Source organism: Colobus angolensis, unplaced genomic scaffold, assembly GCF_000951035.1.
Source record: "Colobus angolensis palliatus isolate OR3802 unplaced genomic scaffold, Cang.pa_1.0 Scaffold290, whole genome shotgun sequence".
NCBI classification, from domain to species: Eukaryota; Metazoa; Chordata; class Mammalia; order Primates; family Cercopithecidae; genus Colobus; species Colobus angolensis.
In genome coordinates, this window is record NW_012116155.1 from 1487783 (window position 1) to 1505620 (window position 17838).

Sequence of the window (17838 nt, forward strand, 5' to 3'; positions counted from 1 at the left end):
CTCTGCTGATTATTTCTTTTGCTGTGCAGCTTTTTAGTTTAATTAAGTCCCATCTATTTATCTTTGTTTTTGTTTGTTTGTTTTTGTTTTTGTTTTTTTGTTTTGTGTGTGTGTTTGTTTTGGGTTTCTTGGTTGATATTGTTTATGTCCCCACCCAAGTGTCATCTTGAATTCCCACGTGTTGTGGGAGGGACCCAGTGGGAAGTAACTGAATCATGGGTAACTTTCCTGTGCTATTCTTGTGAAAGTGAGTAAATCTCATGAGATCTGATGGAATTATAAAACTCCCCTTTATAAGCCCATTGATGGATTTATAAGAGAGCTCTCCTCTCTTTACCCACCCCCATACATGTAAGACATGACTTGCTCCTCCTTGCCTTCCACCATGACTGTGAGGCCTCCTCAGCCTCATGAACTATAAGTCCAATTTTCTTTTATAAATTGCCCAGTCTTGGATATGTCTTTATCAGCAGCATGAAAATGGACTAATACAGTAAATTGGTACCAGTAGAGTGGAGCGCTGGTGAGAAGACACCTGAAAATGTGGAAGCAACTTTGAATTTTCACTTCTTGTTGGAGAAACCTGATAAGAGGTACTTGAATCATGGGGGCAAGTCTTTCCCATGCTATTCTCATGATAGTATATAAGTCTCAGGAGATCTGACAAGTTTTTAAAGGGAAGTTGCCCTGCACAGCCTCTCTTCCCTTTGCCTGACACCATCCATATAAGACATGACTTGCTTCTCCTTGCCTTCCACCATAATTGTGAGGCCTCCCCAGTTACGTGGAACTGTTAAGTCCATGTCATATAGCAAGAATATCCACTGTTCAATAAAAAAATCATTTAAAACAAGAATCTCAACAATATCTTTGATATCTATATTATGGAGAGTTCATATGCTTGACACAAAGACACAATCCATAAAACAAAAAATTGATAAATTGAACTTCATTAAAATTTGAAACTTTTGTTCTCGGAAAACCCCTATTAAGAGTGGATAAGAAGATAAGTTAAAGTCTGATAGAAAATATTTGCAAGCCACATATTTGAGTGAATACTATTATATAAAATACAGAACACCCAAACCTGAACTGTAAAGACCCAAACCATCCAAATCATCAATTCAAAAATGGGCAAAATGCAAGAACAGATCTTTTGAGACAGATAATATAGAGATGGCTAACAAGCACATGAAAAGATGTTAAACACCTTAGCCATCTATGAAATGCAAATAAAAACCATAAAGAAATATGATTGCCTACTTATCACAATAGTTGAGATAACAATCAAAAAAGAAACATAAGGTCAATACCAAATACTGGCAAGTTTATGAAGCAATTGAGACACACATGTAATGGTGGTAGTGTAAGATGACAATCACTTTGGAAAAATATCTGATAGTTTCTTAAACACCTATACCTGCAATTCCCATACGACTAATCAATCACACTCTTCAGCATTTATCTCAGAGAAATAAAAACGTATGCTTGTACAAAATCCTGTCCATGAATGGTCACAGCAATTTTATTCATAATTGCTAAAAACTGGAAACAGCCCAGTTGTCCTTCAACAGATAAATGGTTAAACAAACCATAGTACATTCATACTATGGAATACCAGTCAGCTCTAAGTAGGAATGAACTACACAACTTGAATGGACATTGAGAGAATTATGTTGAACAGAAAAAAAAGGTCAATCTCAAAAGGCTACATGTGTTTCCACTTACATAACATTCACAAAATGGTAAGATTACAGCAATGAGGTAGTGATTAGTGGTTGCCAGGCATTAAGTACTAGGAAGGGTAAGTTTGGGGGAAAAAAAAAAGTGCATATGGTACTAAAAGGCCAAGATGAGGAATTCTTATGATGATGGCAATGTTCTATACTTTGTGTCAATTTCATAGCCTTGCTGTGATAGTATGCTACAGTTTTGCAAGTTGTTACCATTGAAGCGTATTGGTTAAAGCATACATGAGAGCTGTGTATTATTTCTTATATCTGCATGTGAATCTATAATTATCCCTACATTTAACAATTTGACATGAAAGCATCAAAACAAAACAAGAAAAAACAACAACAAAAACCACCATACCAAATCGAGAAATTGGTCATAAATGAAGGAAAAATTTTCTATGTGGCACCTTTAACAGCACAATTTCTCAGCTCTTTATACAAAGGATCCTCATATGTTAGTTTTGCACTTGGCCCCACACATTATGTAGCTGGTAATATTTAAGGAAGATGTTTTTGTGTTTTGTCCTACTTTTCTGAAACTTCCAAAAAAAATGTGTAAGACTGTAAGACTACTAACTGTGACACCTTAGAAGGGATTTGCTGTCTGCTATGTCTTTCTTAAAGGATTTTCAGTTTCTGTTTTAGGTTTAAAGAGTATTCCTGCTCCAAACTGCAGTATTCTCCCCAATTCATTCACTTTCTTTTTCTTTCAGATGTCTCTCTCTCTCTCACTGCCTGTCTGTCTGTCTGTCTTGTCTCCTCTCCCATCACCAGGTTCCACAATTCCATTCTGATTCATTTCACTAACACACCATGTAGAGGTTCTGTTTCTAACCATTCCTCAGTAAATTGCTGTCTTTTGTATTTCTACTTCCAAGAACTATACCTTCTAGCATAGAAAATGTTCAATATTCAGAGCTTACAAAATCAAATATGCTTAAGAGACAAAATGAGCAATGAAATTGAATGAAATGAACTGTGAATAAGAAGGAAGCTATCAGTAGGGATTATGTTGAATCTCCTTCCAAAGCTGGGGTCAGCAGTCTTTATCTCTCTTTGACTGTAAGGTGGTATCACCTGGGAGGATTTTTACAATATACTGATCCAGAAACAATTCAGGAACAACTAAATGAGAATCTTTGTGATTAGAGTCAGGGCATGGTATTTTTTTTTAAAGTTATCCAGGCAAGCAGATGTGCAGGTAAGGTTAGAAAATCATAATAAATTGTTCTTTTTTTTTTGAGATGGAGTCTCACTCTGTCTCCCAGGCTGGAGTGCAGTGCTGCGATCTCGGCTCACTGCAAACTTCACCTCCCTGGTTCACGCCATTCTCCTGTCTCAGCCTCCCGAGTAGCTGGGACTACAGGCGCCGGCCACCATGCCTGGCTAATTATTTGTATTTTTAGTAGAGACGGGGTTTCACTGTGTTAGCCAGGATGGTCTCAATCTGCAGACCTTGTGATCCGCCTGCCCCGGCCTCCCAAAGTGCTGGGATTACAGACGTGAGCCACCACTCCTGGCCAGAAAACCATACTCACTTGTTCTTAAATGAAAATGAGCGTAAGAACTACCTGAAAGGGTTTTATAAATGAAGATTACCCCGACAATTTCTCAGGAAATTATAAATGAAAGAAATATGTAATTCTCAGAAATCCTCATTTTAGCAATGTCTCCCCACTATAACACATGCTAGGTCATTTAGATTCAGAGGGTTTATCAATGAAAATCTAGGATTCACTGTTTGAGATAAACACATCTTTCCTAGCATAATATTGAATAAGTATTATGCATTACCCTACTCTGACGTATTTGCATTTTAATGACGTTAAAGTTCTAATAAGCCTCCTAAATGGTGGATATATAGGTGGAGATGATAGACTGTAATATGATTTTTGATAGTGGGTAGATGGACTGATCTTAGCTCTTTTAACTCTTATGGAACTGTATATAAGATATGCTCTATTCTGAGGCTGTGAGACTGGTCAAAAAGCTTGTATGAGGCTGGGAAGAGTGGCTCATGCCTATAATCCCAGTACTTTGGGAGGCTGAGGCGGGCGGATCAATTGAGGTCAGGATTTCAAGACCAGCCTGGTTAACATGGCAAAACCCTATCTCTACTAAAAACACAAAAATTAACTGTGTAAAAATTGCTAATACTTTTTCTATTTTTGCTTATATTATATGTTATTTTTTGAGGGGGGTAGTATTTGGAGGGGCTGTAATAAGAGAAGAGACATGGTGGCAGGTACCTGTAATTCCAGCTACTTGGGAGGCTGAGGCAGGAGAATCGCTTGAACCCGGGAGGCGAAGATTGCATTGAACTGAGATTGTGCCACTGACTGCACTACAGCCTGGGCAACAGAGCAAGTTTCCATCTAAAAAAAAAAAAAAGGAAGGAAGGAAGGAAGGAAGAAAAACAGAAAAATCGCTTACATGAGATACAAATCTTTTATAACCTTATCAAGATATTTTTTTTTTTTTATCACTTACCTAATGCTTTCAGAAACAAAATGAAGTTCAGGAGGAAGATTGTATCTCCTGGGCAGAGTCATAGATGACCTTCTTGTTTTGTACTGAGTACAACAGAGCAGCATGTTCAGATTGGCTCTCATGTGAGTAAAAAGCATAATGGGGTAAGAGGAAGCACCAGACATCTGGAGCATTGGCAAATGAAGCACTTAAGTGTCTGTTCTTTCCCAGATATATTGCTGGATATCACATTTAATTTCCTTTTATCATCATACAACCATAAAAGAAATCCCATTTTATTTTTCTAAGATACAAGGAAGTTCAAGTTCAGGGTTTCCTTAAGCAATATGCTCAAGGTCACAAGTGTGATGTTAACTGCAATCATAACAGTGCTAATAACACTATAACCCTCACAAACTGAGGTATTATTCTATTCAGCATTTTGTTTTACACAAAACTGTCTCTTCGGTGCCTCACAACAGCCCCAGGATGTCCTATGAGAAAATCAATACATAAAGAGATTAAGAAATGTGCCTAAAGCCTCGTATTAGAAACGACTCTGCTGCGAGCTGAACATGGGAGTCTGTCTCCAGAGCCTCTTTACTAATTCCCTGCATTAATCACAAAGCAGGGTTTGAATTTCTCTACAAGGCAAGGAAACCAAAACTGTATTCGTTACAAAGTAATAGGGACCACCGAGATTACAGGGAGAGAGAAACCGTTACTGAATAAATGGAAATTTTCTTGTATTTCCACTTGCTCAGTGCTAACTCACAGTGGTTAAGCTACAAAAATACTCAATGAAATCAAAGTACAGTGGAAAAATGAGATTGGGAGGAAAAAAGGAGAAGGCTTAAATGACACTCTACTAGGAAATCAAGTTTCAATTTTAAGTCTTTTAATTCAGGGGGAGAAGATATTTTCCAAAAGAATATTGGTGAGTGACAGATGGAATAAAATCAATGTGTCTGGTCTCCGTCACATGATAGGTACTTGGTATATACCAGTCTCTATGTTATTTTTATGATCAGTATTTAATAATGTGATCCCATATTATTGTTTTGAGTGGGTGCTTTTGCTAATATTTTTTTCTATTTTTGCTTATATTTTATTTTTTGAGGGGGGTAGCATTTGGAGGGGCTGTAATAAGCGAATGTATTAATAAAAAGCTGCTGAATGGGATGTTGTCAGGTGCTGAAACACTGGTGAAGAGGGTGACAACAACGTAATGTTAGAGAAACCTTTTCAACTCTAGGATTCTATAACCATCGGAAACTCAACGAATGGCAATAGAAACACACCTGATCACTTAGTGAAAAAATGATTGTTTTTGATTCTGAGTGGAAGTACGGGATGTATCTGTCCCCATTTCAAATTATGACTATCATGGGTGTTTTTCTTCAAGATGTTCATCTGTCCTGATCACCTTCAATTTACACAAGTCAATTAATAAATGTATTTATGAAGTTTCAACATGAGAAAAATATCCTTGACCAAGAAAAAAATAAATAAACAAAACAATACCTATTCGTGGGTAGGTGACTACACTGAGTACTTTCTCCTATGAGAGAAGCATACCTGAGTTCTCAATGGATAAAGAGGAAAGCGAGTCACCAGACCAATTAGTCACACCTGAGATGGATTTATATGGGAGAGAACACTTAGCCCAGTACTCAAGAAGACAAAAATTTTAGTCCTGCTTTTGCTGATTCCTAATTGTGTTATCTTAGACAAGTAGCTTTGATATTATAAATTTACCCCCATCTATAGAATGTGAAAGAATGGTTCTCAAACTTTTTGGTGCTTTAAAATTCCCTAACATATTTTTTAAAACCATATATGCAGATTCCATTCATTCCTTTTAGGATGTGGGCAGGCCTTGAGTAGGACACAGAAATCTAAAACATCTTAAGAAATAAACTTTGATTATTCTTCTATAGAAGTTTTATGTTCACACTTTAAGAAACTGACACTGATGCCTTTCAAGTCTATAACAATAATTACATGCATCACAGTTATTAATTATTTCTCATAAAAACTGTCTGAAATTTTAATATCAAAGACTTGTGAACCAGGGACACAGTCCCTACGCTGCTGTCAGGGATCATGTTTATTCATAGATACCTTCCTAGGTTTTCATGCTCCCTGTACCCTCTTCAAGGAATATAAGGATTAGTATTGGTCCTTTGATTCTTTTTAATAGATGTAGAAAATTTGAAATGGCTCATCAAGACCTTAGAGATATATTAAATTTTCAGTTCAAAATATGTTTAAATTACTTTAGAATTACTTGGTATTCTCAGCAGTTTTGCTTCAATGACAACATCGAAGTCAAACAAGAGGAAAAAAATATATGTACCTTTTCCCATCTCATTTCCTCCAGCTTGTAAATGTGCCTGATATTGTTTTATAGCATATTTACCATTAAACAAATTGTGCATTTTATTTTAAGGATTAAGATTCAGTCTTCTAATTAAATGAGTTTTGCAATGTTTCCAACTCATAGAGGTAAAAGCCATTTAATTTGTCTTAATGCACTGAGGAAATGAAAAGCAACAATGCCTTTTGCTTTGCTTAGTACAGGGAGCCCTACTCAGTTTTCTGTTGTTACACTTGCTTGCCCGTCCTTGACTTAAGGGAGTTTATTCAACAGAATGGCATTGTCTAGGGACAATGGGAGGAAAAAGTATGTAGAAAGTAATAAGTCTTAAAGTTGAGAAACGTCTGCCAGCCTTTTCAAGTTAGAACCGAATTTTGGCAGAGGTTTGTGAAATCCTTGCTTGTTATTTTCCACGTTTATTGTGTGATATTTGCAGGCTTGAATGAACTGTTAACAGATATTTTGTTAAATAAATTGTAAAAACCCTAGGCTATTGATGCCTTGGTGAGCTGGACAGAGACCACATACCATTGTTATTTGGGCAGCACTTCATGGCGCCATCTGAACAAGTTGGCTTCATATACAGCATTCTTATAAATGGCATTTTTCAGAAAGCAGGCTTTCCTCCAGATATTATAAAACTGTATGTATAACTTCCAAGGTCCTTGATACAATTGGCTGTTATCTCACTGGGTATCTGTCATATAATACCTGAATTTAGAGTATGTCATAATATTACTCTAATTTTACTTTTGTATTGGGAATTAGGGTTAACTTATTAGTTTGAGGAAATAAAATGGGAAATATAATCCATATTAAAATCAGAAGATGGCCAAAACAACTATGTACAAATACAGTACAAAGCTATACTTAATCCATAACTCTGTGAATGCTCACACCCTAAACCCCATCACCACACTCGTGATGGCTGCCCTCTTGTGTCTCTGGAGTATTTCCTTTATAGCAGTACTAGAGCCAGTGTCACAGTCTATGTGGTTACTTGTATAGGATTTACTTAGTTACTTTTTAAGACTTCTCTTTTTGCATTAGATTGTTAGCAATTCATCATCAGTTAGCATGCCCATATTGTATTAATTTTACCACCTACCAAAAATTTGCTTGTAACATATATATTTGGTGACTATAATTACACGATTTTCAAGTTAGATGGCATTGTAGATTGTAATACAGTTAACTCTTTCACTTGAGATGAGGAATTACTATTCAAAGAGGAATCCAATTTGCCTATGTTTACCTGAATAGTTAGTAGTTGTGTGTGTGTGTAGGGACCGAGTCTTGGTCTGTCACCCAGGCTGCAATGCAGTGGCCTGATCTCAGCTCACTGCAACCTCCATCTCCCGGATTCAAGCGATTCTCGTGCCTCAGCCTCCCGAGTACCTGGGATTACAGGTGCCTGCCACCACACCCAGCTAATTTCTTTTGTATTTTACTGGAGACGGGGTTTCACCATGTTGCCCAGGCTGATCTCAAAATCCGCCCGCCTTGGCCTCCCAAAGTGCTAGAATTACAGGCATGAGCCAATGCACCTGGCCTGGTGGTTAATTTATGCCAGAATCCGCATGGCTTATACTGCCTCTGAGTATAACACTCATACTATAGTTCTACAACTGGGTTTAGTCCCATTGTTTAGGTAAGCATGTAGTATTCCATCTTGTGAATTTTAATCTTTTCCTCTATATTGTCAATTTCTGGCTTTTTCTGAATAGTAACACTGAATTAAATCATTTTAATGTGAAAATTCCATTTGGTACAAGTGCTAATATTGAAAAAAAAACTTGCTCAAAATGCAGACGTATTTCTAAGCAAGATGGTCCTTGATTACGGTTATTTCCCTTTGGAATATTCTAAATAGGATGTCTGTTTCTGGTCTTCAACCTTTCTCATCTCTTAATTAAATGAGATGGGGGTATTGGAGTGACTGGATTTTTTTAACTGCATTTTGTTTTTCCTTGTTATATATATTTTCTGTGTACTAGAACTACTGGTTGCTTAATTATATATCTGACTTAACTATCTTGAGGTATTTAAATGTGTTTGAGAGATAGCATAAGAAATTAAACTGGTCTCTTTTATAATGTAGAACGAAGCAATAAATAAAAAAACAAGATAAGAGCAATGGACAGAATAGAAGCAAATTCAGATGGCTTTGTGATAATAAATTGATAAACCACTTCATCTTTTTTATTAAAACAAAACAAACAAAATGATTTGTTTTGAAAGTAAAACAGTTATAAATAAATTCTAAAAAATAAGAAAAAGCACCTTCTAAAGGATCCAAGAGGGCAAAGAACTGCAGTGAAGACATTTTTTTCTTGCTGTGAATCATATAAAATGGGAGAGAGAGAGAGAGAGAGAGAGAGAGAGAGAGAGAGAGGTGAACCACCACGAGCTCAGAGGAAAAACAATAGCAAATACTTCGATAATGTTAAGATAACGTGAAGACAACAATCAGTATGCTGACATCAGGGATTGTAAAAACTACCACAAATGTTGCCATTTTCTCATATATACATTAACAATTATAAAATAAATTTTCATGGAAGTGAAGAAATGCTGGGGAGGGGTAGGAGGAAAAAACCTCAACTTAATTGAGCACCTACCGTGTGCAGAACTCTTCATATAAGGAAACAACACATATATTTTGTTTGTTTGTTTAAGCCTTTTAACACTCTTTTAAGTGAATAATTTTTGTTTGCTTTGCAGTTGAGGAATTATATTTCCAATGAGATGATACAACTTTTTCAAATCTACACAACAGATGTTAAAGGATTTCTAACCTGAAATGGCCTCTTTCTATTATACTGTGTTACCTATAAAGAGATGAGAAATTATTAATATCATTGTTGAGCAATTGTATTTACTTCCTGAGTTGTGTTGCACATAGCATCACATTTTACTGTGATATCAACATTAAGAATAATTATCATTTATCTCAACTTACAAATTAGAAAAAGGTTAAGTCTATGTTTCCCAAATACTGATTGACAGAAGGGTATTCCTTGTGGTAAAATTTCCACATTTCGTATTTGTATTATAGAAAACAAGGCATTAAAAAATACATATAATGATAACATCGTGATTGTTCTCCCTGTGATTTGAGAGTTAAGGTATTCTTTCCTTTTCATGTTTGAAATACTGGTAAAAAGAGGAATTGTTACTGATTATACTTACTGTTTTACTGTAAACTTTTACAGTTAGCAATTAGAATATTTATTATTCTTTTTTATTTTACTCTGTATTCATTAAAACACAATTGCAAAGAGAAATGGAAAAGGTTTTTTAATTAGATATAGGTGTAAAATTTTTAAATTATAGACTTTATTTGACATTTTATGGAAAAGCAAGAGATCTTTAAAACACCAATGAAACAATTGAGAGAACCATATTTCAAATTTTATGATAGAAACGATTGTACTAGCTCTCATATATTTTCCCAAATGCGATTTTATTCTTATTGGAGAAATGAGCACTTACTTTTCAATCTTTCTTTATTACAACTTCAAAGTTTCAAAACCTAGTATACTATTATATTTCTTCTCCTTTCACTTTTTATAGCATGGCTTGAGAATAGAAAATTTTCTAATCTACATTAAAATTTCTTTTAAAGAAATAAGACATGTCTCTGTGAAACCGAATGACTCATGAAAGACCTAGACCTCACAACATCTATCAAAATATTAAAATAAAACCTTTTTAAACTTCTACAACTACTGTAGTTGCCTCATAAACCATCACTGTATTTCACCCTTGCACCTATAGTCTGTACACCACAAAAAAAAAAGCCGTAACAGCTCATTTAAAACATAGATCATGGAACCTCTCTCCTAAAACATTTTTATGGCTTCTAGTTTGATACAATATTCTCGTCATGGTCCCTTTGTTGCCCAGGTTGGAGTGCAATGTCAAGATCTCAGCTCACTGCAACCTCGGCCTCCCAGGCTCAAGCGATTCTGCTGCTTCAGCCTCCCCAGTAGCCGAGATTACAGGCACGCGCTACCACACCCCGCTAATTTTTTTTATTTTTGGTAGAGATGGGGTTTCTCCATGTTGTCCAGGCTGGTCTTGAATTCCTCACCTCAAGTGATCCGCCAGCCTCGCCCTCCCAAAGTGCTTACAGGTGTGAGCCATCGCGCCCAGCCCCTTTTGTGCGTTTCTTGGCCTTATCTCCTACTACTCTCCCCAAGTCTCACTCAGCAGCTTGTCTCTGTGTCTGACACTCCCAGATACCTCTTGTCTCAGGGTCTTTCACCTCCTCTTTAAACTGCCATTCCAGGGCTGCTATGCCTTCAAATTTCTCACTTCTTTTTGGGCTTTTCTCAAATACCAACTTATCCCAGAAGTGTATACTGATTATCTGATCTAAAACATCATCTCCACTCAGTTGCCCCAATTCCATAATTTGTCTCCATTTCTTTATCTGTTTTCCTAACATTTATTACTTCTTGACATTATTCCATACTGACTTGTGGCTATCCAAAATATCATCTCTTTTAAAGCAGAAATTTTATCTCTGATTTGTTTGACTGCATATCCAAGGTTTGGCACAAAGTAGGGGCTTAACAAAATGATGGAATGAATAAATGAAAAATTCACTTTCTCACTGGCCTCCTTCCTTCTTTGTCATAGCCCTGTAGTGAGAATCACACTGAAATTGGCTTAAAATTTTTTCAGTTCAAGCCCTGGCTCTGGCCTTTGCAGGCTAATGATCCTTGTGAACCGAGGAGAGTATACAGTCTTCCTGAAATGAATGAACATTGCCTATCAACTAAGGAAAAAGACACTTGCCCTCCTTACCTCACAGGATTGCTATGAGGACCAAATGGGGTAACAAAGGTAAAAATGCATTGTAAACTTCTAAGCACAGTTCTAAAGGGATAAAATTAAAAGACGCGTCTGATAGCTTAGTTTAAGATTTAGTTTAACATCTTGTTACTTTAAATACACAGTTTAATACACTGCATAATTTTACTTAGGAGCAGTGCTCTTTTTAATATCAATTTTCTGAGTACAATTGACAATACTTTTTTTGTTTTTTGTTTTTTTAGTGTAATCAATGGTCTATTTTAACTTATTTTATATTTCAGTGTATTTAACGATGTTTGTGTATGGATGTGTGCCCACACCAACAACTCTTCTTTAGAGTTTTTTGTTTGTTTGTTTGTTTCATGTCAGATACATCTAGTTTAATAACAAACTGATGTAGTTAAAAACTTAAAGTTACATGCGAGCGAAATAGAGAGTAAATTTTTGTTGCATGAGGGAATGTTCAGGCAAGCTGTGGATTTTTGAGATAGATATTTAACAGTTTCAGAACATGAGTGTTGACAATTTATTCTTTCCTTCCAAATCGCCAGATGGAAGTATTAATAAAAGTGGACAAGATTAAGTAATCTAACTGCTTCAGAAGAACTATAAGTTATCCTAATGAGAATGATGCAAGGATTTGAAATAAAGATAGGTCAGTAAATAGATAGGTGTACAAATAGATATTGACATCGATATAGACATATTAGATATAGTTCACGTTACTACATTATTCATGCTACCCACGCAAATAATTTAGGTGACACCTTAGTATTGTAGTGTCAACTATGACATCCGCATCTAACTAATCAGAAGTCAGCAATACAAATATGGATTTTTGTGTCACATATTAGATTTACCACAAAATATATTCTTCAGCTAAATCCTAGGAAGCTGCTTTTTAATTATATGCTCAAAATAAACCACTGCACACTCAAGGTACCATCTATGTGTATATATATAGAGGATGTATATATGTATATGCATATATATATATCCTATGTAATAAGTAATTTTTAGTAGTTTTCCTTTACATACAGTTTACCTTTTTATCCCAGTTTGTCTTGCTCCAAGTAAAAAGCAGTGGAATCACAAACTTCTTAAAAAGAAGGTCTATTCACTACCCAGTAATGACAGTATTTTCTTTTTTATTTTTTCAGCTAGTATTAAAGCAAATTTGCTTTTTTCCTCATTCCTGTACCCTGTATTTTATGTAGCAAACAGTATGCCAGAATGTGTCACCAAGTCTTCATATGGGCAACTTTATATCCTTTTCCTACCTGAATGTATGATAATATTGACAGTAGTAATGGTCAATTATTAGATGATTATTATTAGAATGATTGGAATGTAATCATTCTGAAAGTCATCTAGTCAGCCTCCATGCAGAATGTCTGTGATATGACCTTTGTAGCAAAGACATCTTTTGGAATTTACTGTTTTCATTTTTTTCCTGTGCTCTTGTAAATCATAATAAACTATGATTTTATTTTCCCTTAAAAACAAAAGGTTTTGAATTTGACTTGTATTTGTAATGATTACAGACATCTAAAGACAACTCTTGGGGGTGGTAAGAAGAAGAAACTTGAGCTTTAATCATAAGAAAAGAGATATCAGACCTTTAAAGTCTAATCGTCAAATGGCAAAATCATAATTCCACCCAAATATCAAATGTATGCATATCAAAGATTTTATTCAAGTTATCAATATAAAAATGAACAGTAACGTGTTACTAACAGTTCAAAGAGCACTTGGAAAGCTAAGTGTATAAAGAATTTTTAATTTTTTTTTAAATTTTTTATTTCAATAGGTTTTTGGGGAACAGGTGGCGTTTGGTTACAGGAATAAGTTCTTTAGTGGTGATTTATGAGATTTTGGTGTACCCATCACCCAAGCATTGTACACTTTACCAAATGGGTTCTTTCATCCCTCAGCCCCCCACCCTTTCCCCAAGTCCCCAAAGTCCACTGTAACATTCTTACGCCTTTGTGTCTTCATACCTTAGCTCCCGCTTATGAGTGAGAACACACAGTGTTTGATTCTCCGTTCCTTCACTTAGAATAGTGGTGTTCAATTCCATCCAAGTTGCTGTGAATGCCATTCTTTCATTCTTTTTTACGACCAAGTAGTATTCCATGGTGTGTGTGTGTGTGTGTGTGTGTGTGTGTATGTATCACATTTTCATTATCCACTCATTGATTGATGGGCATTTGGCATTTGGGCTGGTTCCATATTTTTTGTGATTGCTAGTCATGCTGCTGGAAACATTCATGTGCAAGTACCTTTTATGTATAATGACTTCTTATCCTCTGGGTAGATATCAATGAGTGAGGATGCTGGATCAAATGGCAGATCTACTTTTAGTTCTTTAAGGCATCTCCACACTGTCTTCCATAGTGGTTGTGCTAGTTTGCCTTCTCACAGACAGTATAAAACTGTTCTCTTTTCACCACATCCACGCCAACATCTACTATTTATGTATTTTTTTTATGGCCATTCTTGCAGGAGTGAGACGGTATCAAATTTTGGTTTTGACTTGCATTTCCCTGATAATTAGTAATTTTGAGCATTTTTTCATATGTTTGTTGGCCATTTGTGTATCCTCTTTTGAGAATTGTCTATTCATGTCCTTAGCCCCACTTTTCGAAGGGATTGTTTGTCTGTTTGTTTGTTTTTTCTTGCTGATTAGTTTGAGTTCCTTGTAGATTGTAGATGTTAGTCCTTGGTCAGATGTATAGATTGTAAAGAATTTCTCCCACTCTGGGGGTTACAAATTCTTATTATTGCTTTTGTTGTGCAGAAGCTTTTTAGTTTGATTCAGTCACATCTATTTACCTGTTTTTGTTGCATTTGCTTTTGGGTACTTGCTTATCAAGTCTTTGCCTAAACCAGCGTCTAGAAGAGTTTTCACAATGTTATCTTCTAGAATTTTTATGGCTTCAGATCTTAGATTTAAGTATTTGATTCATCCTGAGTTGATTTTTGTGTAAGGTGACAGATGAGTATCCAGTTTCATTCTTCTGAATGTGGCTTTCCAATTATCCCAGCACCATTTGTTGAATAGGGTATCCTTTCCCTACTCTTTGTTTTTGTTTGCTTTGTTGAAGGTCAGTTGACTATAAGTATTTGACTTTATTTCTGGGTTCTCTATTCTGTTCCATTGATGTATATGACTATTTTTATACTAGTACCATGCTGACTATTATATTATACTATAGTTTGAAGTTGAGTAATGTGATGCCTCCAAATTTATTCTTTTTTCTTAGTCTTGCATTGGCTATGCAGGTTCTTTTTTGGTTGCATATGCATTTTGGGATTGTTTTTTCTAGTTCTCTGAAGAATGATGGTGGTATTTTGATGGGCATTGCATTGAATTTGTAGATTGCTTTTGGCAGTATGGTCATTTTCACAATATTGATTCTACCCATCCATGAGCATGGAATGTGTTTCCATTTGTTTTTGTGTTGCCTATGATTTCTTTCAGCAGTGTTTTGTGGTTTTCCTTGTTGTGGTTTTTCATCTCCTTGGTTAAGTATATTCCTAAGTATTTGTTTTGCAGTTATTATAAAAGGCATTGGGTTATTAATTTTATTCTCAGCTTGATCTCTGTTGGTATATAGCAGAGCTACTGACTGGTATACACTAATTTTTGTATACTTAAACTTTGCTGTATTTATTTACCTTTCATCCTCCTGAGTTCTATGGTCCTTTTGGATGAGTCTTTAGGGTTTTCTACATATGCAATTATGTCATAAGCAAACAGCGACAGTTTGACTTCCTCTTTACCAATTTGGAAGCCCTTTATTTATTTGTCTTGTCTGATCACTCTGGCTAAGACTTCCAGTACTGACTGCACAGAAGTGGTGAAAGTGTACATCCTTGTCCTGTTCCATTTCTCAGGGGAACTGTTTTCAACTTTTCCCCATTTAGTATAATGTTGGCTGCAGATTTGTCATAGACAGCTTTTATTACATTAAGATATGTCCTTTGTATGCTAATTTGGCTGAGTGTTTTAATCATAAAGACATGCTGGATTTTGTTAAATGTTTTATCTGTGTCTATTGAGATGATCATGTGAATTTTTTAAAAATTCTATGTATATGGTGTATCCCATTTATTGACTTGTGAATGTTAAACCATCCCTACATCCCTGTTATGAAACCCACTTAATAATTGCAGATTATCTTTCTGATATGCTGTTGGATTCTGTTACCTCATATTTTGTTCAGAATGTTTGCTTCTATGTTCGTCACGGATATTGGTTTGTCATGTTTTTGTTGTTGTTATGGCCTTTCCTGGTTTGGGAATTAGGGTGATACTTGCTTCATAGAATGATATACTTAGGATTTCTTCTTTCTCTCTCTTGTGGAATAGTGTCAATAGGATTGGTACCAATTCTTCTTTGAATGTCTGACAGAATTCAACTGTGAATCCATCTGATACTGGACTTTTTTTGTTGTTAACATTTTAATTACCATTTTGATCTTGCTGCGTGTTATTGGTCTGTTCACAGTTTCTAGTTCTTCCTGGTTTATTCTAGGAGGGTTGTACGTTTTCAGAAATTTATGCATCTCCTCTAGGTTTGCTAGTTTATGCACATATAAAGGTGTTCATGGTAGCCTTGAATGATCCGTATTTCTGTGGTATCGATAGTAATATCTCCCATTTTATTTCCAGTTGAGCTTATTTGGACCTTCTCTCTTCTTTTCTTGGTTACTCTAATATTATATCAATTATATTTATCTTTTCAAAGAACCAGCTCTTTGTTTAATTTATCTTTTGTATTTATTTCTTTCAATTTAATTTAGCTCTGCTCTAATCTTGATTACCTTTTGTACTTCTTTTGTTTCAGGTTTGGTTTGTTCTTATTTGGCTAGCTGTGTCATTATTATCATTCACTTAAAAGAATTTTTTCACTTCCATCTTGATTTCATTGTTGACCCAGTGATCATTCAGGAACATGCTATTTAATTTTCATGTATTTGCACAATTTTGAGAGTTCCTTGTGGAGTTTATTTCCAATTTTATTCTACTGTGATATGAGAAAACAGTTTATATAATTTGATTTTCTTAAATTCATTGAGACTTGATTTATGGCATATCATATGGTTTATCTTGGAGAAAGTTCCATGTGCTGATGGATAGAATATATATTCTGCAATTGTTGGGTAGAATGTTCTGTAAATATCTGTTAAGTCCATTTGTTCCAAGGTATAGTTTAAGTCTGTTGACTTTCTGTTTTGATGACCTGTCTACCACTGTCAGTGGAGTATTGAAGTCCCCCACTATTATTTTGCTGCTGTCTATCTCATTTCTTAGGTCTAGAATTAATTGGTTTACACATTTGGGAGCTCCCCTGTTAGATGCATATATATTGAGGACTCTGATATTTTCCTGTTGGACTAGTCCTTTTATCATTAGATAATGTCCCTCTTCGTATTTTTTAACTGCTGTAGGTTTAAAGTTTGTTTCCACCTATATAGAATAGATACTGCTTCTCACTTTTGGCATTCATTGCATGGATTATTTTTTTCCACACCTTTACCTTAAGTTTATGTGTGTCCTTATATGTCAGGTGAGTCTCTTGAAGACACCAGATACTTGGTTACTGACTTCTTATTCACTGCGCCATTCTGCATCTTTTAAGTGGAGCATTTAGGCCATTTACCTTCAATGTTTGTATTGAGGTGTGAGGTACTATGCTATTCATCATGGTATTTGTTGCCTGAATAAACTGTTTTATTTTTTCATTGTATTATTGTTTTATAGGTCCCGTGAGATTTATACTTTAAGGAGATTCTATTTTGGGGTGTTTTGAAGATTTGTTTCAAGACTTAGAGCTCCTTTCAGCAATTTTTGTAGTGGTGGCTTGGTAGTGGTTAATTTTCTCAGCATTTGTTTGCCTAAAAACGCCGTACCTTTCCTTCAATTATGAACCTTAGTTTGAGTGAATACAAAATTTTGGGATGATAATTATTTGTTTCAGGAGGCTAAAGACAGGACCCTAAACCCTTCTAGCCTGTAGCATTTCCATAAAGAAATCTGCTATTAATCTGACACTTTTTCCTTTACAGGTTAGCTGACGCTTTGGCCTTATAGCTCTTAAGATTCTTTCCTTTGTCTTAACTTTAGATAACCTGACAACTTTTTGTGATAAATTTTCCCAGTGTTCTTACAACTTCTGGCATTTCAATGCCTAGATCTCTAGCAAGGCTGAGGAAGTTTTCATCAATTATTCCCTCAAACATGTTTTCCAAACTTTTAGATTTCTCTTCTTCCTTGAAAAACCAGTTACTCATAGGTTTGGTCATTTAACATAATCCCAAACTTCTTGGAGGCTTTGTTCATTTTTCTTTCTTCTTTTTTTTTTTTTTCCTGCCTTTGTTAGATGGGTTATATTAGTTCATTTTCACACTGCTGATAAAGACA